General features: G+C 39.7%; 1 protein-coding gene and 1 non-coding gene across 9 annotated transcripts in view; both read left to right on the forward strand.

Annotated features, from left to right (window-relative positions):
* The window catches only part of CA5B (carbonic anhydrase 5B), a 107,392-nt gene that overhangs the window by 32,563 nt on the left and 51,897 nt on the right, over positions 1-22,932 (forward strand). For all 8 annotated transcript variants that reach the window (XM_063804835.1, XM_063804839.1, XM_063804838.1 and 5 more), the window contains one exon: positions 12,248-12,343. The gene's annotated coding sequence lies outside the window, so the exon portion shown is untranslated. The remainder of the gene's footprint in view (positions 1-12,247; positions 12,344-22,932) is intronic.
* Positions 8,756-8,894, forward strand: LOC112207203 (small nucleolar RNA SNORA7). The gene has a single exon (XR_002941658.1). It is a non-coding gene; the product is annotated as a small nucleolar RNA SNORA7 (small nucleolar RNA).

Consider the following 22,932-nt stretch of genomic DNA (forward strand, 5'->3'; position numbering starts at 1 on the left):
ACCTCAACATTTGGGGCCACCTCATTGCTGAGGGAACCATCCTATGCTTCGTAGGAAGTTTACCAGCATCCCTGGCCTGCACATGCCAGCAGTACATCCCTTTCACCATAGCCCCCTACCTGGCCAAATAGTGAACCCAACAGTAAGTACCTCTGTATAGTTCCAAATGTTCTGGGGTGGGGAAAGGGCACAAATTGCCCCAGGTTCAGAACCGTTGTTACACAGGAACTCTATCTCTGCAACTATTTTTTGAATCTAAAATTATTTTAAATTATGACATATATATGTATATGTATTGATATGGTTTGGCTTTGTGTCCCCACCCAAATCTCATCTCAAATTGTAATCCCCATGTGTCAGGGGAGAGACCTGGTGGGAGGTGATTGGATCAGGGGAGAGTTTCCCCCATGCTGTTCTCATAATAGTGAGTTCTCATGAGATCTGATGGTTTTTTGTTTGTTTGTTTGTTTTTGGTTTTTGGTTTATTTGGCTGGAGTGCCTTGGTGTGATCTTGGCTCACTGCAACTTCCGTCTCCCAGTTTCAAGCAATTCTTCTGCCACAGCCTCCCAAGTATCTGGGACTACAGGTGCATGCCACCATGCGTGGCTAATTTTTGTATTTTTAGTAGAGACAGGGTTTCACCATGTTGGTCAGGCTTGTCTCGAACTCCTGACCTCAGGTGTTCCACCCTCCTCGGCCTCCCAAAGTGCTGGGGTTACAGGTGTGAGCCAAAATGCCCAGCCAGACCGTATGGTTTTAAAAGGGGCTCTTCCCCCTTCCCTCGCCTGCCACCATGTAAAAACGTGGCTTTGCCTCTCTCTCACCTTCCACCACAATTGTAAGTTTCCTGAGGCTTCCCCAGCCATGTGGAACTGTGAGTCAATTAAACCTCCTTCCTTTGTAAAATACCCAGTTTCAGGTAGCTCTTTATAGCAGTGTGAGAACGGACTAATGCATGTGTATATCTATAAATTGATATATAGATGTATTTTAGCAAGAGCTAAGCAGTTACTGAAAAAGTTGCCTAGGCACTATAAATTAAACTACAGATAATGACATAAACCACTGGATAAATTACAAGTTCTGATTGGCATCATTGATAATGACATAACAGCTAGAAATATACTTTGAAAATAGTGAGATATATTCAAATGCAAGATATTGGCACCTGCCAGGTGCAGTGGCTCATGCCTGTAATCCCAACACTTTGGGAGGCTGAGGCAGGAGGATTGCTTGAGCCCAGCAGCTTGAGACGAGCCTGGGCAACACAGTGAGACCCTATCTCTACAAAAAAAAAAAAATTTTAAAACTAGCTGGATGTGATGGCATGCACCCATAGTCCCAGCTACTCGGGAGGCTGAGGCAGGAGGATTGCTCAAATCCAGGAGGTTGAGGCTATAGTGAGCCATGTTTGCACCACTGCACTCCAGCCTGGGTGACAGAATAAGACCCTGTCTCAAAAAAAAATGTTTTAAAGACGTTGGCACCCATATGTTGTAAGAATAGTATTAGTAATTATTCAAAATTTTAAAAACTTGGCTTTTTTCTAGATGTCCAATGCACTGTCCATTGCATGACAGAGCCAAAACTTAGCTTTTTTCTACATTCACATGTTTCATGTGTTTGTTATTATGCCATCCACTATACTAATGCCTTAAGTAGCACCATTTCTGTCATTTCTTACAGGATTGGCATTAGGAAAAAAGGTGAATAGTTTTACTTGCTTAGGGTCTTTAATGGAAGAATACTAAACATCCCTCCTACATTATGGTGCTGCCAAGAGTAGTAAAATCTCAGATTTTAAGAAAACAAAAAAGTTACTTTGGGCTCAATAAATAGCAGTCATAAAAATATACCTTTAGAGATGTGTTTATATTTTGTTCACATACATGCAGTTGAACTAGGAATTAATAAGCCCACTTCCCACAGTAGCAATGTTGTGGGAAGGGGGCCAGAGGAAAGCCTAGCCCTGCTCTGAAAGCAGCAAAGGCTGTATATGAAGATGGAGACACACTCTGGGCTGGTGCTTCCTACTTGCTTGGATGATGCTTTCAGAAACTAACTGATGTCTTGGCCTCCCCAAGAGTAAGAAACCGAGGTCCAACAAGAGCTAACACCGAGGCAACAGGGAGCTGCTTCTACTCTGGCCATTGTGTGCCAAATCCACCATGGGAGCATCCTCCTATGGGACTGAGGCGAAAAAGAGAAAGAAATTGTGGGCGGGGGTGGGGGTGGTTGGGACACTGTTTTCTTGCATCCACTGCACCTCAATAGACAGGCCTCTGGTTTAAGAGTCAGGATGTTAAACATGCTTCATTCACTCACAACTATTTACTAAGAGCTAACCTTGATTAGCCAGTATGGTTAGGAAAAGAGTTCCTACTACAGCGGCCTTTAGATTCCGTGCCCCATCCCATGCAGGAATTTAGTGATGCTAAGACTCTTGAAAACCAAGACCAGAGTCTTGAGCCCACCAGAGCATTAAATACCAAAGTGGAAGCCAGTAACCCCCACGGTGGCAGAATTTGCACATAGTTCCATGCCGTATGGGAGAATAGACCCAGGACATGGGGAGGACAAAGAGCTTCTAGATTTCACATGGCTTGTCTGCATTCTTTGTCAGGAGGGTCTCTAATCCCTGCCCTGATTTGAACTTCATGATCTCCAAGCAAAGAGCACCTGTTTTAATTTGATCAGTTGCAGGGTCACTAGGGAGACTATCAAATACTTTGTCCATCAGCAACAAATAGATTTCTTTGTTCCCTGGGACGTGAGAACATGAGACCCAAGTCTTTCCTGTGCAGTGAGCCCCTGTATTCCTGAAGCTTGGCCCATGTGGGTCACTCAGTAAGTAACTGTGAAATGAGTGGATGGATGACAAAAGGTTAACATCTCGCTGTTTCTGGAATTTTTCCCCAAGAGACCCTGTCAAACATTTAGTTGGGTAGGAGCTGCATTAATAAGAGAGGGAAGAAGGAAGAGAGATTACTTCCTTAAAACTTCCCCTACCCGGATACAAATATTCAGAGACACATCATAACAAAAACTATAGTGAAAGGAGAATCCTGAATATACTGTAGATTGAGGTAGCCAAAAGGAATTGTAAACATAAAGCGAGAAAATTTGTGCTAAAAGAGAAGTCACATGAAGAACACAGCTCAGTAGTTAACTTCTTTAGCTATCAAAGGATAGACATTTCTTCTCATTATAAATTTTGTACAACTAGTGACTTCATGGTCTTTCTTCCAAATGTCACTACATTGAATGTCCTCCAAGATTTTCAGAGAATGAAAAATTAACCAACAAGCATTTGTTCAGCTGGACATGTCTTTAATAAACCAAAGTACCATTAGTGTAACTAAATAGAAATCCTGCATTTTCAAGGTGTTAAATATAGATGGGTCTGATGAATTCACTTCAGTAATCATTTTGACCAGTGTTTTTACCAAGAAATTATATTAACTCAGACACAAATGTCTTCTTTAAGCAAGTCGCGAAAAAGAGGTAAAAGTGTTTACTCTCCTTCCTCAAGTGTGGGAAGCCCTGGTCTGAAGGTTTCTCTAAGAATTGGCTCCACTGCCATTTTTCATCAATGGCGCTAGACAGGGCCAACTGCCTCCAGAGAGTAGTAAGAATTGGGCTCTTGTTTTTGGAAATCAAAAGAACTAAATAGGCACTGGGCTGCTGTTTTACAAGCACAAGACTGTTAATCCCCTTACCTTGGATACAGCAGCACATTGTTCCTTTTTAGATCACAAGATTCATCCTTGAATAATTAGGTAGAGGCAGAAATCCATTATATATCCTACACCATTTAACTCAGAAAAAGAAAGCCATGCCTGAGCTAGACCTCTACCTCTCTTGCTAAAAATGATAAATTATCTAAAAGCCGACATTTGAGTAAACTAAGCAGATGAATTTCCCAGTTGACCTGAGAAATAGTCAGGGGCTGTAGATAAATAAGAGAAGGAAGGAGAGAGAAAATTTCCCAGTTGACCTGGGAAATAGTCAGGGGCTGTAGATAAATAAGGAAGGAGAGAAAAAATTTCCCAGTTGACCTGGGAAATGGAGTAAACGTTATAGCTTCCTTAGAAATTACTTTCAACATTGTAAAATCCTTGTGACATCGTTTTAGTAGATCTGGCCTAAATCTTATAATTAGTTGAAACACCCAGTTTTTCAACCAATAACTGCAGAGTTGACATTTCCTATGTAAGTCCCAAGAAAACCTCAAATAGAATAACCTGTAGATATTAGAGCATTCTTCTATCAACTAAGTTTTTTCATCTACCATTCTACTTTTTTTTTTTTTTTTTTTTGAGACGGAGTCTCACTCTTGTCACCCAGGCTGGAGTGCAGAGGTGTGATCTTGGCTCGCTGGGACCTCAGCCTCCCAGGTTCAGGCGATTCTCCTGCCTCAGCCTCCTGAGTAGCTGAGATTACAGGCACGTGCCACCACGCCCAGCCAATTTATATATTTTTAGTAGCGATGGGGTTTCACTGTGTTGGCCAGGCTGGTCTCAAACTGCTGACCTCAGGTGATCCACCTGCCTTGGCCTCCCAAAGTGCTGGGATTACAGACAGGAGCCACCGCGCCCGGCCTATCTTCCATTCTGCTTTTAAGGAAAACCAGCAAATAACAAGAAAACCATTTAATATAAAGATTTGTAAATAATCACTTCAAAAGAAGTGCCTTGTTGCTGTCACATTTAGTCCATCTTCATATAATTCTTATCTTGGCCAGTTTCTTGGGCATGGGACATGTGCAGTTACACAAGCCTGTGCTCTTAAGAGGGTCTTACCCATAGTTTAATGTTCTGCTGTTGTAGTCTTGAAATTCTTAATGATTTAACAAGGGATCCTCCATTTTCATTTTGCACTGGGCCCTGCAAATTACATAGCCCATCCTGATTTCTACAACTATAGAATAGCACAATGGGAATTCCATACGGATTAATAATATGTGACACTTACGGCTTTTTCTATACGCTTCCAAGTACTTCATATAAATTACTTCATTTCATTCAATGGTAGAATTGGTAGATGCTTAACTTTTAATGAAAGACAAAGTCAGATTCACTCTAAGGACTAAAAAATATATATAACATTACATTTTAAAGATTTTCAAAAACAATTTGTTGTGGAAATGAATTATTGTCATGAGATATTCCCCACTAGACGGACTTCCTGTAGGGTCAGGGGTCCTGGTCTTCTGTAGGGATGAGCAAGCTTTTCTGAAGGGCCAGGTGCTAAGTGTTTCAGGCTTTGTCTGTTAGGACTACCCAACTCTGCAGTTGTAGCAAGAACACAGCCTGTTAGCAATAGATACTCAAATGACCAAGCCTCTATTCCAATGACACTTGGTGTGTGGACACTGAAATTGGAATTGCAGATAATTGTTAGGCATCACAAATCTTTTTCATTTTCCAACTGTTTAAAAATGTAAAAATCATTGTTAGCTTGTGAGCTGTATAAAAGCAGGCAACAGGCTGGATTTGGCCCACAGGCCATGGTTTGCTGACTGCTGATCTTAGCCCTCATTTGACTCTCAGTGCCCAGCACATAGCAGGCTTTCAGTAGAGGTCACTTAATCCTGTGGCTCCAGCCACAGCAGTGTAGTTCCACGGGCTGGCCTCATGGACAGCAGTGAAGGAAGAGGTTGATGTTGCTCACACTGTTCCCTTTGGGCACTCTGTCAGCTCCTTCTTCCTCGCCTCTTGACAGCATCTGGGGCAGATGGTGTGGCTTTCCTGTCACTTCCGGCTACTAAGGCATCCAGGCCAGCCTAACCAAAACTGCCTTCCTGCCTCTCACCTACAGCTGCTCTCCTTCCAGCAGTTCTGGCCAGAGCAGGGACCTGAGTGGCGGGCTCCAGCCATTTCCTCCGGGCTCCACTCCCTACTCCCTCCCTGCCTGTGCTCCCCTCCACCATGCTTCATTCTCCTCACTTAGGGACAGGAAAGCAAAATGATGGGGGTGTGAGATAGACAAGGAAAGGCCAAATTCTTCTTCCTGGACCAGGGCCCTTGTGGTTCTCCCTGCTGTGAGGGGTCCTCTGTGGTGGTGGTCCAGATGCTCTCCACTCAGAATGCTCCTGTGGAGCCTTCAAGGGCCCCTCCAGGGACCTCTGCACTGCATCTTCCCCTGACATGGGTGACATGCTCTGACTGACTTCCTCCACCCCACCTCAGCTCTGCGCCCAGGGGTGTACACCTCCAGCCTCACTCGCTGCCTTGTCCTTGCCCTGTCTCACTTAAGGACATGGGCCTAACAGGCAATGACTCCATCCTGTTCCCTTCCAAAGCCTCTGCTTGGCCCCAGGAATATATCAAGTGCAGACTACTCAGAAAACTGCCCTCTCTCCCCCCAGTCACAGGCGCTCAAGCCAACCTTCCGCCATGAAACTTCTCCAGCTACGAGGCAGCCACTAGCTTCAGAGTATCTTCAAGTTTTCTGAAATATTCATGGAATAAGGAATAAGAAAAAAATAAACAGCCAATGTCCAAGACCCCTGAATCCATCTTTGGAAAGGATAATTCTACTGTGTTAGTTTCCTATGGCTGCCATAACAAATACCACAGACTAGATGGCTTAAACAACAGAAGTTAATTTTCTCATAGTCTAGAAGCTGGAAGTCCAAGGGCAAGGTATCAGCAGAGTTGGTTTCTCCTGAAGCCTCTCTTTTTGCCCTGTAATAGCTGTTCTCTCCCTGTCTTCATGTAATGTTTTTGTGTGCACATCTGTGTCCTAACCTCCTCCTCTTTTAAAAACAAAAGTCAGATTGGATTAAGGCTCACCCTCATGACCTCATTTTCCCTTAATTACCTTTTTGAAGATCCTATCTCCAAATACAGTCACATTTTAAGGTACTGGGGTTTGGAACTTCAACATATGAATTTGGGAGGGTAGAGGACAAGATTCAGCTTATAACAGCTACCCTCCAGAATTTTTAATTCACTCAGTCTCACTTTGGAACCAAAAGACCTCTGGAAGGTAGATTTAAAAGCTAACCCATTTGCCAAGCTACTGGTGTTTTCCATCCACCCACCACACTGGAGAGAGGTAGTCTCTTTGCAAAGTTATTTTCAATGCCATCTTGCATTATGTGGTGCCCTTTCCCATAGGAAAAGGCTGTTCATGTAGGAGTGCAGCTTCCTTTATGTCAGTGCATATGGAATCCAGCCCAGCACCTGAATTGCATGTTAAACACATCCTGCTTCATTAAGCTGCCCTCATCACTCATCGCCTTGACAGCCAGTATTGCTATAACTCATACTGCCTGGCAGCAAGATCAGCATGTCCCTCCATGCAGGGCACCTGGCCAAGAACCAACTCTTCCTGCCTGGAACATTTTTCCCCTGGCAGGCTCCTTTTTGTTAATCCAGTCCCAGCTTAAATGACACTTCCTCACAAAGGCCTCCTCCTGACCACCCAAGATAAAGAAGTCCCTGCCATCCACCCCACCATATCATATCATTATCAAGGTAGTTAGTAGTTCTTTTCCTTTGTAACGTGTTTACCATCAATTTCTCCATTGGTCTACAGATGCCATGAAGAGCATTTCCTAAGGACACTCAAGTTGTCACTTGTGTGTTCCAATTTTGGTTTGGGAAATTTTGTGCACCGTGGGCCTAACAGCCATCATTTATGTCACTGTGACCTATGCAGTTGGCTGCTACTTTTTCATGCAACTACACACAAGTAAAGGTGCAAGTATGTAGACAGTGGTGGCCCCAGGGGATGGTTTGGGGAGAATTTAGCCCATGACAAGTTCCATCAGTACTTCTCTCATAGGCACTCCATATAAATGTGAGATCTCAGTGAAAGGGGAGCTTGCTGCCAAAATGTAGTTTCAACACAAGTCCCGTATAATCTCTCCACCCATCAACAAAGAAAATTTGAAGCCACCACTGTCTGTGAGGGTAGGCTTTCTCATTGACTACTGAAAACTAGAAGGAATGTTTCATATATCATTAATGGCTATTTTGCTCATAGGATGGATTTTTTTTTTTTTTTTGAGACAGGGTTTTTCTATGTCACCCAGGCTGGAGTGCAGCGATATGATCATAGGTCACTGCTGCCTTGAACTCCTGGACTCAAGTGATTCTTCCTACTCAGCCTCCCAAGTAGGTGGGACAACAGGTACACACCACCGTGCCCAATTAATTTTTTAAAAATGTTTTGTAGAGACGGGGTCTCACTTTGTACTCAGACTGGTATTGAATTCTTGATTTCAAGTTATCCTTCCACCTCAGCCTCCCAAAGTGTTAGGATTACAGGTGTGAGCCACTCTGCCCAGCCAGGATGGATTTCAAACTAATTTACATTGCAGTGAAACAACTCCCTTGGGCATGAAGGAAGAACTGGCTTTAGATGTTCCCTTGTACTATCTGTAATATAACTTCAGATAGGAAAAGAATAACTTGCTGAAATACAAATAAAATCCAAATCCTCATTTTGGTGAAGAATAGGATTTTAGGATTCTCTTTCCTCAAAGTTATTTTCATAAATATAAGGAAAAATAAATTTGAGTTTCACTATCCCCTTGGTGCCTTTCCCTGCTTAAGTAGCAGAAGCACACAAAGACCTCTAATCTACAAACTTGAAAATCCAGAAAGACTATTGTTGTTTAAGAGTTGGTACATGCTGTAAAGATAGGGAAGGCTTATTAACACAATGTAGAGATGATGAATGAGCCTGTTCAAGTGTAGATAACAATGATAAGCTCAGAGCAGCAGATAAAAATGAAGATCCTACCTCCCAGGATGGCATCTGGAAGTGGATAGTATTCTGCCAGCTTTGGAAACTGGATGAAAAGCAAATCTGGCAGAGGTACCCATTTCATTCCCAGCTTGCTCAGTAGCTGGTGATTGGAAGAAACTCTGCAACAGTGTTCAATCCCTGGACAGGAAACCCTCCTTCCATGATTCTTCTTTAACATGGGTCTGAGAAAAAGAGAAATACAGTATTTTTTAAAATGAAGATGCTAGCCAACTCTCACCAGAACACATACTTAAATTGTTTTGCAGATCTTGAGGATGATTTAACCTGATCTGTCCTTTCATTGATTCCTCTTAAAACCAAGAGCTTGAGCTGGCTGGGTAGGGGTCCAGATTTGGTCACAAAAGAAAGCCCCAAGCTATTTAGATCAGAACAGGATTGATGTAGTTCTAGATTGGGTTGGGTATCCTGCCAGTGGAACCAACTTATCCTGGGCAAGTGTGAACAGATTGAAAGCTTGTTCATTGAAATACGTAGCGTACTTCTCCTAGGGCATTCAAAACATTTCAAAGAAAGAGCCTCCATGCATAAGTGAAATTGAGCATATATACTAATGAGAAGGTGTACAACTCACAAGAGGATAAGGAAAGAGATAATAGCTCTCAACATATGTATACTCTGTGACCCAAATTTCTATTCCTAAGTAAATACCCAAGAAAAAGCATACAGAAAAAACATGTACAAGAAGGTCCATAGCAGTTTAGCCACCTGTTGTGCATGTATCTGACACATAATAGGTGCTCAATAAATGTATATAATTGAACATATCTTTATATCCCACATATGGTTTCACAGGCCAAGTGACACATACTAGTTGTGTCATCAGTTCATATTTCTAGCATGTACTATAAATACTTTAATAAAAACCATTTTATTAACAATTTCCATTTTAGTCTATTATTGCTTTAATAAAACATTGGAATGAGGTCTTTAGGAATGATTTACTCAAGCTTAAGATAACTATGCAGAAGGGCCCAGCAATAAAGAAAGTGTTATTAGAAAGCAATTTTTTCAAAATGAACACTCAGGTACTTCACTTACCATTTTAGTTGCCAGAGCTGCTCTGTCTCACTCTAAAAGCATTTTCTTGCAAAGGGGTTGGTTTTGATCAACCCAAAAATCTGGCAGCTGTGAAAATCAAAGTTAATGCTATAGAACAGCATTGTCCAATGGGACATTCTGTGATGATGGGAATGTTCTGTGGCTGTATATGGCAGCCACTACACATAGATGGCTATTGAGCACTCGAAAGAGTGGTAATAATGACAAAATGTGTCAAACAGAGCCCAGTGATTCCTAATATTTTATGCAACTGGAATGAACAAAAAACAGATCTACAACTGAATGGCTCCAAATTATTTACTGAAAGTTTACCCTCTGTCATTTTAGGTGGTTTAATATTTTCTGTTGAAACTCGTAAAACAGTCACAGGCTCAAATTTCAAGCCTCAACACATCTGCAAATTTAGAGAAATAACAAGTCCTTTAAATCAAAGATGCACTCAACAGAAAACTGGTTTGTTTTTGTTTATTTTTTTTATTTTTGCTTGGAACAGAACTGGATGCAAAATTAGGTTGTTTATTGCTGTTTTTTAATATTATTTTTATTGCTGTTTTGACAGTGGTTATTGTCCAGCCTTTTCTCTTACTGGCCCATGTTAATGTATTTTTAAGTTTCAAGGCTAACTACCTGGTTGACAGAGTTCCACCTGAATAGCAATTTCTGGCCAGGCACGGTGACTCATGCCTGTAATCCCAACACTTTGGGAGGTGGATCACTTGAGGTCAGGAGTTCGAGACCAGCCTGGCCAACATGGTGAAACCCTGTCTCCACTAAAAACACAAAAATTAGCCGGGCGTGGTGGCGGGCGCCTGTAATCCCAGCTACTTGGGAGTTTGAGGCGGGAGAATTGCTTGAACACGATCTCATCACTGCACTCCAGCCTGGGCCACAGAGTGAAACTTCATCTCAAAAGAAAAGAGAGAGAGAGAGAGAGGGAGGGAGGGAGGGAGGGAGGGAGGGAAGAATAGCAGTTACCAGGAAAAGAGGTCACAACATCCTTTTGGAATAGAAAACAAAAGGCAAACAAAAAAGGAAGAAAAACCCAGTCTGCACTTAAAGCTGCCTGAGCCATTCTGTGACCCAGATTAAAATATCAGAAAAAGAACAAAGACACCACCTAAAAGGTTTAATGATTAACACCCATCATTTGGGTTAATATTTTCATAGAAGTCACCTGTCTCCTGTCAGTTATTTATGGAAATCTACAGATTCGTTGTTTTTTTCCAGACTCTACCTCAAAAGAATGTTTCCTCTGCTGACTCAAAGTTGGAATCCTTCCCTCACCCCTTCTGCGAGTCTCTGGTTACGTGTATGATGGGAAGAATTGAGTCCTATCTAGAGGTTTTTTTGGCATGCACCTTCCACCTTTTCGGGGCTAGGATACCTGGTTCATAGACAGACTATCTTCATTCAGGAAACAAACGTGACTCCCTTCTCTCTGGTAAACAAAGGGTGCCCTTCCATGAAGGGCCTCACCTGACTCTCACCACAGCGAGTGAACATCCCAGGAGAGCTTCAGAGCTTCCTCTTACCTACTTGAGGGTAGAGGGTGGGAGGAGGGAGAGGATCGAAAAACTACCTATCGAATACTGTACTTATTGTCTGGGTGACAAAATAATCTGTACACCAGACTCCCGTGACACACAATTTACCTATATAACACACTTGCACATGTACCCCTGAACCTAAAATAAAAGTTAAAAAAGAACGCTGAAGTTGCAACAAAACCTCAGAGATGCTCTGAGAATTAAGATAATGAGTGTAAAAGAATCTTTCCCCGGTGGGCATTCCACAGATGCCAATTGACGCCCCGCCCAGAGGTTGATGTCAGGGCTTTCCTCTCTACCATGCTGCCTCTTCATAAATTCAGTCCCCAAATTCTACCCCATTCCTTGAAAATCATGAATGGCAGAATTAGATTGGGTGACCTTGGTGTTAAATAGAAATATTGGATTTTCAAAGCAACAACGAGGAAAATATCAACAATGAGACTTCTGCAGCACTTTGAGAAATACATCATTTCTCCCTCCTTGCAAGGGTGGTATTTTATTGTAAAGGACCCATGTCCGTCAGCTAATTCCAGCTGAGGAAGCTTTTTCTCTCTCCTTCATCTTGGTCGCAAGGACACGGAGTCAGGAAAAGCTGTACTAAAAGAAGAGGGAGCCACAACTTAGTCCAGCCATCCTAGCAATGTCACTATATTAAGTGCAATGGAAATTTCCAGAAGGAAGAGCTCACCTAGCTAACCCCTGGAAAAAAAAAAAAAAAAAGCCAGACTAGATGAAGTCATCTTGGGAAATGTTAAACTAAGTAAAGTCATGATGGTAAGGAAAAATCAATATACGTAGAGATAGAGATTATAACAAATCTAGTTGTTGATGATGTTGTTTTGTCTCATTGTAGTGGCACTGTCACAACAGAGTGACATAATGGTGGGATAACATGGACACTTGTCTTCTTCCTTACTGTAATGGGACTATTTCTACTCCACATAATCTGGTGAGTCACTGTTAAATATGATTTGTTTTCTGATAAAAGTATCCTTTTATTTCCAGTTTACTAAAAATTATTTTAATCAGTAATCAATTTTGAAATGTAACTATCTTTTCAGTATGTATTATTATGATCATGGGGTTTTTTAATCATTTAGTACTTTTATACTGATAAATTTCTTTACATTGATCTAACCCTTATATAAGTTAATTTTTATTTCAATTTTTCATTATTTGATTTTGACTATTTTAGTTATTTTCAGCAAGCTACTAGACATATTTTGCTAGGTTTTTCCTAAGATTTTTAGCTCTGTTTTCATGAAGAATAGCATATAGGTTTCTTTTCAGGAGCTAATTCTTGAAGATTTTTCCTTTTTATTGCCACCTTGAATATGGTATAGAAATATTTCTAGCATTTTCTGTGTTTTGAAATACTTTAAAAAGCATATGAAATAAACACTTTATGGATAAATAATCTGAATCATGCATATTTGTGGTGAGAAGTTCTCTGAAAACTTCTCATTTCTTCCTTGGTCATTTGTATCAGATTTCATGAATCTTTCTAAATCCATTTAGACTCTACAATTTCCAAGACAATCCTTTAATTCATTCAGATTTTTCAGTATTCTCATGAGCATTATAGGATATTTTCTATAAAATATCTGTTTTTGTTGCTATGTTCTCTTTATATTTGCTAGTGAATACATTACTTTTTTCTCAGTTTCCCATTGGACATGCCAGAAGTTTTGCTAGTTTTTTGTTGTTATTTTTTCAAAGAACGTGCTCTTGGATTAATTTTCACTTTTATTCTTTCTGTTTCCTGATTCATTCATCTTAGTTCATTGATTAAGTTATAGTTGTTTTGCTGTTTTGTTTATAACTCTTGAGTTGACTAATAAGCTTGTTTACTTTTGGTCTTAGTTAATAATGAAAACATCTGTGGCTATGGATTTTCCTCCGAGTACTACTCTGGCTATATGACATAAGAAATATAGATGTATAGTAATCTCATTATCATTAATTTTCAGAATAGTCTATAATAACAGTTTTCATTTTTTCCTATAACCCAGTTATTACATTTAAAAGTATTTTCTAAATTTCTAAGTTCTTTTCAGATTTAACTCTAAATATATGTATCATATTTTAAATATTGTTCTTATTAATCTCAAGCACATGAATACATATTTAATCTTAGAGTTTATGGGAGGAAATCTGTACAGTTTACTTTTAATATCCAAATATATTTTGTAAATAACTTCAAATAAGCATCTGACAATATTCATTTATTATTGTTATTTGCTCTGGCATTCTCCTTTTTTTTTTTTTCTTTTTTTAAATTTCAACTTTTATCTTAGATTTTCGGGGGCACATGTACAGGCTTGTTTGTTACAAGGGTATATTGTGTGATCCTGAGGTTTGGGGTATGATTGAACTCATCACCCAGTGAGCATAGTACTCAGTAGGTGATTTTTCAACCCTTGTCCCCCACCCTCCTCCTCTTGTCATCCCATTGTCTATTGTTGACAATATTCTTTTTAAAGGAATTGTAAGTGAATATTGCACTGTTACATTTCTGTTTTAAAATAAAAGCATTGTCTTGACTTTCACATTATTTTAAAGCAGATATATCATATTAATATGATTAATACTATTAAAGGGCATGAAGTGGAAACTTTCTTAAGGTAGTAAGATTTTTCTATCAGGATAAAGCTAATTCTTGCCCATGGGCTGATGTACTCATATGTTTAGATTTGTTTGACCACAGCAAAAAAAAATTGCTAAATGTGCGGCCCAAAGTGGCAAGATTTCAGTTAATGACTTGTATGGGTCCTATAAGATAAATAAAAAGACAAAAGCTCAAATGACAAATTTGCGACACTGCCAATAACTTGATTTCAAATATGAAGACACCACAGGTGACATGTCACATAGAAGGTACAAAAAACAAATTCATTGTTAAATAGCTTGATGGAGATCTCAGTAAAATAAATAGAAAATGGAACTAGATACTAGGATTCTTGCCTCTCAAGATATTATCTGTATTTTTTTAAACTTTTCAAAATCTTGCACAAATTTAGTGATTGTCTTGATGTACAAGCTTTTTTTGTTTGTTTGTTTGTTTTTGAGACAGAGTCTTGCTTCGTCACCCAGGCTGGAGTGTAGTGGCACAATCGTGGCTCACTGCAGCCTCCGCCTCCTGGATTCAAGCGATTCTTGTGCTTCAGACTCCCAAGTAGCTGGGACTACAGGTGCACACCACCACGCCCAGCTAATTTTTGTATTTTTTGTAGAGACAGGGTTTCACCATGTTGGCTAGGCTGATCTCGACCTCCTGACCTCAAGTGATCTGCCTGCCTCAGCCTCCCAAAGTGCTAGGATTACAGGCATGAGCCACCATGTACAAGTTTTAAGTAGTAAGTTTTCAGAATCTTTATATCTGTGTAACTTGCTTCATAAACTGCTCATTTCAGCAACTTCACATAAGGGAGCTTAATAACTTATTAGTAACTGTGGTAATGATGACAAATAAAGCAGTTTGAATCATTCTGAATATGTTACTATTTACTTCCAAATGTTCAGAGTTTAGAGCATGTAGATTTAAAAGTTCAGATGACTGTTGCCATGAGCCACACAAAAGGGCACCAAGTCTCCTGAGATGGGAAAAAGAAATTGATTTCTCTGTGTTTTTTATACTCCACAACACTCTTGAAAAGCACTTTCTGGGCACATAACTATTGATCTACTGCTCTGGGGTAAATATGAGATCACATGAAAATGAAACGTGTCATTCTTTTGATTCATGCAAGATGCCTTTTAAAGTTCATCAGAGTCATAAAAGCATGTGGGCATATGTAGGCTCCATTCACCTGCAATAAAACGAGAATTAGGGAGGGCTGATGTTCCTTTTAAATTTGAGTATTCTGTTTCATTATCACAGAAATGTAGTAAACATATAATGCCTAAAACTAGTATTATAAATTGTGAAACCATTTCAAATGTGACATTACTCTGTAAATTTTTATTGGGTTTTGGGAAATTTATCTGGCTGTGACACATTAAAAGAAATCAAATAAAATCTTTAATGGCTGAATATGGAAATGTTTTATAAGATTTTAAAATCATGCATTTTTAAAACCAGCATCTAAATTATTTAGCACCATTCAGAAATTTTCTAGAAGTTGTAGATTTTTAATCACATGTGATCCTTCATAGTTTAATGCAATGAAATTGATATGTCTACATAATAAAGCAATTTCAAGAGGTTTATAATAATTAGCCCAATATTTGCTGAATAATTAAGAGGTAACAAAATGGTTCTATTCTCTTTAAGCTATCATTAGGTTAAGATACATGTGGAGATTAAAGATTTTTGCCTCATGTGCAAAGCCTATTCTATTTTAACCCAGGGGTTCTCAATCAGGTGCAATTTTGCCCCCCAGAGAACATTTGGCAATGTCTGGAGAGACATTTTTGATTGTCACAATTGCAGTGGGCAGGGATGGAGGTGCTACTGACATCTAGTGGGTAGAGACCAGGGACACTGCTGAACATCCCGCATTATGTAGGGTAGCTCCACCACAAAGAATTATCTGGGTCCCCAACGACAATAGTGCTGAGGTGGAGAAACCTTGTTTCAACCTAATGTTGCTACTTTCATTGTATAAATGATTTTGGGGCCAGGTGCGGTGGCTTATGTCTGTAATCCCAGCACTTTGGGATACCAAGGAGGGGAGGATCACTTGAGGTCAGGAGTTCGAGACCAGCCTGACCAACATGGTGAAACCCTTTCTCTATTTTAAAAATACAAAAATTAGCCAGGCATGGTGGCACGTGCCTGTAATCCAAGGTACTTGGGAGGCTGAGGCAGGAGAGTTGCTTGAGCCCAGGAGGCGGAGGTTGCAGTGAGCCGAGATCACACCACTGCACTCCAGCCTGGGCAACAGAGTGAGACTGTCTCAAAAAAAAAAAAAAAGATGATTTTGGATAATAGATCACGTATGCCTTCCTAGTTTCCCAATATTAGAAATAGTAACTTAGGGTCTAGTGTTTTAGAGACAATTTTGGTGCTGACACCTTAATTGGCATCATTACTTTTATTGTTGACATGTATAAATAAATAAGTCCTATACTGAGGAAACCTCCTAGATGTAGGTGTAGTGAATTTTCTCTATACCTGCTTAGGTGACAATGATTGAGTTCAATCTTGAACTCAGTCTTGACTGCTGCCTAGCAACTTCTTGTCTCAGTACTGCACAGTTTACCTTGAAGAGTTCTGAACTTGGACTTGTTCATCTTAAACTGAGAAGAATGCAAAGAGTTTGCTTGTAAACTTTTGCACTGCTTGTACAAAATGAAGTTTTAATTTAACTTCAGTCTTTTCTCTTTTTTTTTTTTTTTTTTTTTTTTTTTGCTGGGATTACAGGCGTGAGCCACTGTGCCCACCCTCTTTTCTCTTTTAAAACTCTGTTTTTCTCTACGGTGAGCACAGCATTTTGATATGTTATTCTTATGAAGGTTCCCCCTATATTATCACTATCAGCCTAACTTATCAATTTGCAAATTTCCTCTGTTTGTCCTTTTATTAACTACCATTTTAAAATTTGAGGTTATTTCCATTAACCCAACTAGTAAGAAGAAAGAAATTAGCAGTTAAAGGCCTAAATAATGTTTCTCTAAAGATTATCATTTAATAAACTTACGGGATACTGCTTAAAATGAAAGATCAGTCAAATATATATACAATATGTGTTATAAGCTTATAATTTATCATTTATTCCATATTCTTTTTTTAAATTTATTACTTTTTTATTTTTTATTATGGGTACATAATAGTTGTATATATAGCATACATGTGATGTTTTGATACAGGCATACAATTTGTAATGATCAAATCAGGGTAATTGGGGCACCCATCACCTCAAGAATTTATCATTTCTTTGTGTTAGGAACAGTCCAATTCCCCTCTTTTATATTAAAATATACAATAAATTAGGCCAGGTGCGGTGGCTCATGCCTGTAATCACAGCACTTTGGGAAGCTGAGGCAGGCAGATGACTTGAGGCCAGGAGTTCAACACCAGCCCGGCCAACATGGCGAAACCCTGTCTTTACTAAAAACACAAAAATTTGCCAGGCATGGTGGCATGCACCTGTAACTCCAGCTTCTTGAGAGGCCAAGGCACGAAAATTGCTTGAACCCAGAAGCTGGAGGTTACAGTGAAGTGAGATCATGCCACTGCACTCCAGCCTCAGCGACAAAGCAAGACTCTTTCCCCCTGCCTCAAAAAAAAAAAAATATATATATATATGTGTGTGTGTGTGTGTGTGTGTGTGTATATATGTATGTACGCACACACAATAAATTATTGTTAACTATAGTCACCCTATTGTTATGTGTACTTTTATTTTAGGAAATACTGCTAAATAGCTTATTGAAATGTTGTAGCAATATATACTTTCATGAGAATGCATGACTTTGCTAATATCCTCACATTCACCAACACTGGATATTATTACTCTTCTTAATCTTAGCCATCTTATAAGTAAAATTAATTTCTTTTTGTTTAAATTTGAATTATTAGTGAGGTTGGGAATAGTTGTGTATTCTTTTGTTTTAACTTTCAGGTTCAGGGGTACATGTGCAGGTTTGCTATATAGGTACATTGCATGTCCTGGGGGTTTGGTGAACAGATTATTTTGTCACCCAGATAATAAGCATTGTACCTGATAGGTAGTTTTCTGATCCACACCCTCCTCCCACCCTCCACCCTCAAGTAGGCCCCAGTGTCTGTTGTTCCCTTCTTTGTGTCCATATGTACTCAAGGTTTAGCTTCTACTTGTAAGTGAGAACATGCAGTATTTGGTTTTCTGTTCCTGTGTTAGTTTGCTTAGGATAATGGCCTCCAGCTTCATCCATGTTGCTGCAAAGGACATGATCTCATTCTTTTTTATAGCTGCATAGTATTTCATTGTATATATGTACCACATTTTTTAAATCCAGTCTACTGTTGATGGTCGTTTAGGTTGATTCCATGTCTTTGCCATTGTGAATAGTGCTGTGATGAACATACATGTACATCTGTCTTTATGGCAGAATGATTTATATTCCTTTGGGCATATACCCAGTAATGGGATTGCTGGGTTGAATCCAGTCCTAGCTGCCAGCATCGCTATACTATTAACTGATTGTAACCTCAATACTACTTTCTTTGACCCTGCCAGTGGAGGTGACTCTATCTTATATCAACATTTATTCTGATTTTTTGGTCACCCCAAAGTCTATATCCTTATCCTACCAGGTTTCGGAATAATCTCCCATATTGTAACATATTATTCCGGGAGAACTCCAAACTGCTTTCCACATTGACTGAACTAATTTCCTACCAGCAGCATATAAGTGTTCCCTTTTCTCCACAACCCCACCAGAATGTTATTTTTTGACTTTTTAATAATAGCAGTGCTGATAGATGTGAGATGTTCTCTCATTGTGGTTTTGATTTGCATTTCTCTAATGATTAGTGATGTCGAGGTTTTTTTCATATGCCTGTTTGACCATGTGTATGTCTTCTTTTGAAAAGTGTTAGCTCATGTCCTTTGCCCACTTTTTAATGGGGGATTGTTTAGTTTTTGCTTGTAAATTTGTTTAAGTTCCTCACAGGTTCTGGATATTAGACCTTTGTCAGATACATAGTTTGCAAATATCTTTTCCCATTCTGTAGGTTGTCTGTTTACTCCGTTGATAGTTTCTTTTGTGTACAGAAGCTCTTTAGTTTAATTAGGTCCCATTTGTCAATTTTTGGTTTTGTTGCAGTTTCTTTTGGAGACTTCATCATGAAATCTCTGTGAGGTCCTATGTCCAGAATGATATTTCCTAGGTTATCTTCCAGATTTTTATAGTTTTAGCTTTACATTTGGGTCTTTAATCCATCTTGAGTTGATTTTTGTATATGGTGTAAGGAAGGGGTCCAGTTTCAGTCTTCTGCATATGGCTAGCCAGTTATCCCATCACCTTTTATTGAATAGGGAATACTTTTGCTTTTCTTTTCTTTTTTTTTTTTTTTTTTGTCAATTTTGTTGAAGATCAGATGGTTTTAAGTGTGCCTTATTTCTGGGCTCTCTATTCTGTTCCATTGGTCTATGTGTCTGTTTTTGTACCAATACCATGCTGTTTTGGTTACTGTAGCCCTGCAGTATAGTTTGAAATCAGATTATATGATACCTCCAGTGATGTTCTTTTTGCTTAGAATTGCCTTGGCTATTTAGCCCCTTTTTTGGTTCCATATGAATTTTAAAATAGTTTTTTCTAGTTCTGTGAAGAGTGTCATTGATAGTTTGATAGGAATAGCATTGAATCTGTAAACAGCTTTGGGCAGTATGGCCATTTTAATGATATTTTAGGTTCAGAGGTATATGAGCAGGTTTGTTATATAGTTACATTGTGTGTCGCAGGGGTTTGGTGTACAGATTATTTTGTCACCCAGGTAATAAGCAAGTCTCTGCGAGTCAGAGTCACCGTGTCCTACTTCTGTCCTTTATGTTTGTTTTCAGGAGATTGCCTTAACTTGAATCTTGTGGGCTTTCGTTTTTTACCTTTAAACTTCCTGCCATTTTTCCAGGTCTATCCTGATTATCACCTCCTTTGAGAAACCTTTCTTTGCTTTTGCTTTAGTTATAGCTTTATAAGTGACTTGTCACATCTAGTAACTTCATCCTTTCCTTGTCCTGTGCTCCCATAGCATTTTGTTCACATTTGTACATGCATCTATTGCCAACATGATTTACTTTTGTGTCCTGCAAATTGTAAGTTCCTGGAGGACAGGGACTATATTTGGTTCATTTTTGCATTTTTCATAGCCCATGATTATTTGATTGTCGAATATAACTGAATTGACTAGTCTTCATCATAAACTGAAGTTCTAAGAAGCCCAAAACTGTTGGAAATGAAGTGTCTTGAGGTATATTTGATTTTTTTTTCTCATTCCTAGCTTAGGATTAACAGCGACAACAACAAAGAAAACCAAACAAAAACCCAACTTCCAGAATCGATCATAAACAAAGAATCCTGGAATGTTTTTGTCTTCATCCTGATATTTTATGTCTTTTTTTTTTTTTTTTTTTTTGAGACAAGGTCCCACTCTATCACCCAGACTGAGTGTAGCGGCGCCATCTTGGGTCACGGAAACCTCTGCCTCCTGGGCTCAAGCGAGCCTCCCACCTCAGCCTCCTGAGTAGCAGGGACTACAGACATGCGCCACCATGCCTGGCCAATTTTTTTATTATTTGTAGAGATGAGGTTTTGCCACATTGCTCAGGCTGGAATGCCCTATTTTAAGATGAGAAAATCTTATGAAACTAGCATATTCAAAAGGCTCACCAAATTTTTAGGTTAATTAACAGCCATAACTGTTATGAACTTTGACTTATTTTTCACAGGCTAATTTTTTTTACTTCAGAGAATATTAATTACTACTGTTTGGAAATAAAAATTAACTCAGAGAAACTGAGTGAGTGTCATTTTGCCAACATATTTATAAAGTGGAAATTTAAAGGACAGTTTCTTAAATGGAATGCATGAGCATCTGTCTTTTTGTGTCTCATTCTGTGAATGATTCCCAATAAGGAATAATGAGTCCTATGTAGTCAAAGCAAGACTGTATTGACTCTTCTGATATTTTCTCCTAGATACTCAATTATTTACACTGCTTCTTGGTGTTATATTGAAAGTTTTCCATGGTCTTGGCACATAATGCTTATTTTTCTGGGCTAAAAACTCATGCAGCCATGCATGGAGTTAGGATTTTCAGTCTTTAATCACTTATTTGGCTGCCTGGTTGGAGTTTACCCTAAAGTGTTCAGCCTTGTCCATCCATACTTTACAAAGAGATAGAGGTAGAGGAGGCTGGGTGCGGCGGCTCACATCTGTAATCCCAGCACTTTGGGAGGCTGAGGCGGGCAGATTACCTGAGGTCAGGAGTTGGAGACCAGCCTGGCTAACATGGTGAAACCCCATCTCTACTAAAAATACAAAAAATTAGCTGGGCGTGGTGACACACGCCTGAAATCCCAGCTACTTGGAAGGCTGAAGCAGAATTGCTTGAACCCGGGAGGCGGAGGTTGCAGTGAGCTGAGATTGCGCCATTGCACTCCAGCCTGAGTGACAGAGCAAGACTTTCTCAAAAAAACAAAGAAAGAAAGAAAGAAAGAACGAGGTAGAGGGGGCATTAGATCACGTGCCACTTTGTTTAGATGCTCTCATTTTCATAACAGAACCTTAAACTAAGTTCCTCCTGGTTGGTATACAAAGCGTATAAATTAATCAACACCTCAACGTTTCTGCCCTTAGGTTTTGGCCCGTGAAAATGACCTTGAATTCTCTACCAAGTGATAGTTATCAAGTGTGCTGTAATGAGAAATGTTGTCTTGGTAGGACTGTAAAAGACCTGCATGCAAGGTCTCCATTCCTACAAATCAAATATGTCACATAGGTTGTTGTAGGTAGCCACTCACCCATCTTGTACCCACGATAAACATTGTTAATCAGTCACAGAACATTTTCCTTCTGAGCATGGACTCAGCCACAGAACTTCACAACACAGTTTATTTAGGCAGCTAATATGAATGGATCAGAGTTGACATGCAAATTGAAACCTACTTGCCATGCTGGGGAATAATAACCTAAATGCTACCATGGATTAATCCAGACCATTCCCTGTTGGGGTGATTGGACCCAACACCAGGTCTTGGGGGAGATGAAGTCCGTCGGACTCAAAGGAATGAGAAAAGACAGTTTGAGAGAGAAAGTGGGACCAGGGGGCCATCAGTAAGTATGGAGGCTGTGAAGGCCCCGAGCTCTGGAAACCCAGACTATTTATTGGTGATCAAACAAAGAAACAGGTGGTGAGAATGTGGGGTTGAAAAGGAGAGTTGCATTAAGCACATGATTTACAGCTGTGATGGTTTAGCATCTGCTCTGCTACTTGAGATAACGGAGAGCAGGTTCTTTTAACTCAAGATACAATCGCTCCTAGGAGAGCAAGGAGCCAGCAAGTCTAGACACATTCCAGGGCCATGAGGGGTTTTATGCCCTGAGCCCTGGATTCTATCCAAGCAGGAGGGGTTTTATGCCCTAGGCTTAGATTATGGTGCAGCAGGGTAGCCTTCCACCCTTTAGCACAGAGCTTGGTGTTCCAAAGGCCACAAGGGGTTTTAGACTGTGGACCCCGGACATGTTCCAAGACTCTTTTACATTATGTCAGACATGCAAGCCCTGCATCAGCTTCTCCCAGCACTCAGCTTTTCTCCCAACAATTCCCAACGTGTGTACAGTCTATGGAGTTGAACAGGAAGGTTTGTATAGTCATAGAATTGACTTAATGGACTGTGCTTTGTGATTGTAACAATAGCTTACATTGAAGGAAACTGTAATTCTTTAGGACACTTATTTCCCACTTAGCTCACAACCTTATCTTTCTGAGGATTCAGGGTTTCTTTTGGCATTGAAAATCAAGAAAAACTGTAGTTCTCAAAATCAATCAAACAAGCAAACAAAACTCTGGCTTTTAGTTTATGAACACTGGGCTGGGTGCAGTGGCTCACA

This window comes from Pan troglodytes, chromosome X (genome assembly GCF_028858775.2).
Source record: "Pan troglodytes isolate AG18354 chromosome X, NHGRI_mPanTro3-v2.0_pri, whole genome shotgun sequence".
NCBI classification, from domain to species: domain Eukaryota; kingdom Metazoa; phylum Chordata; class Mammalia; order Primates; family Hominidae; genus Pan; species Pan troglodytes.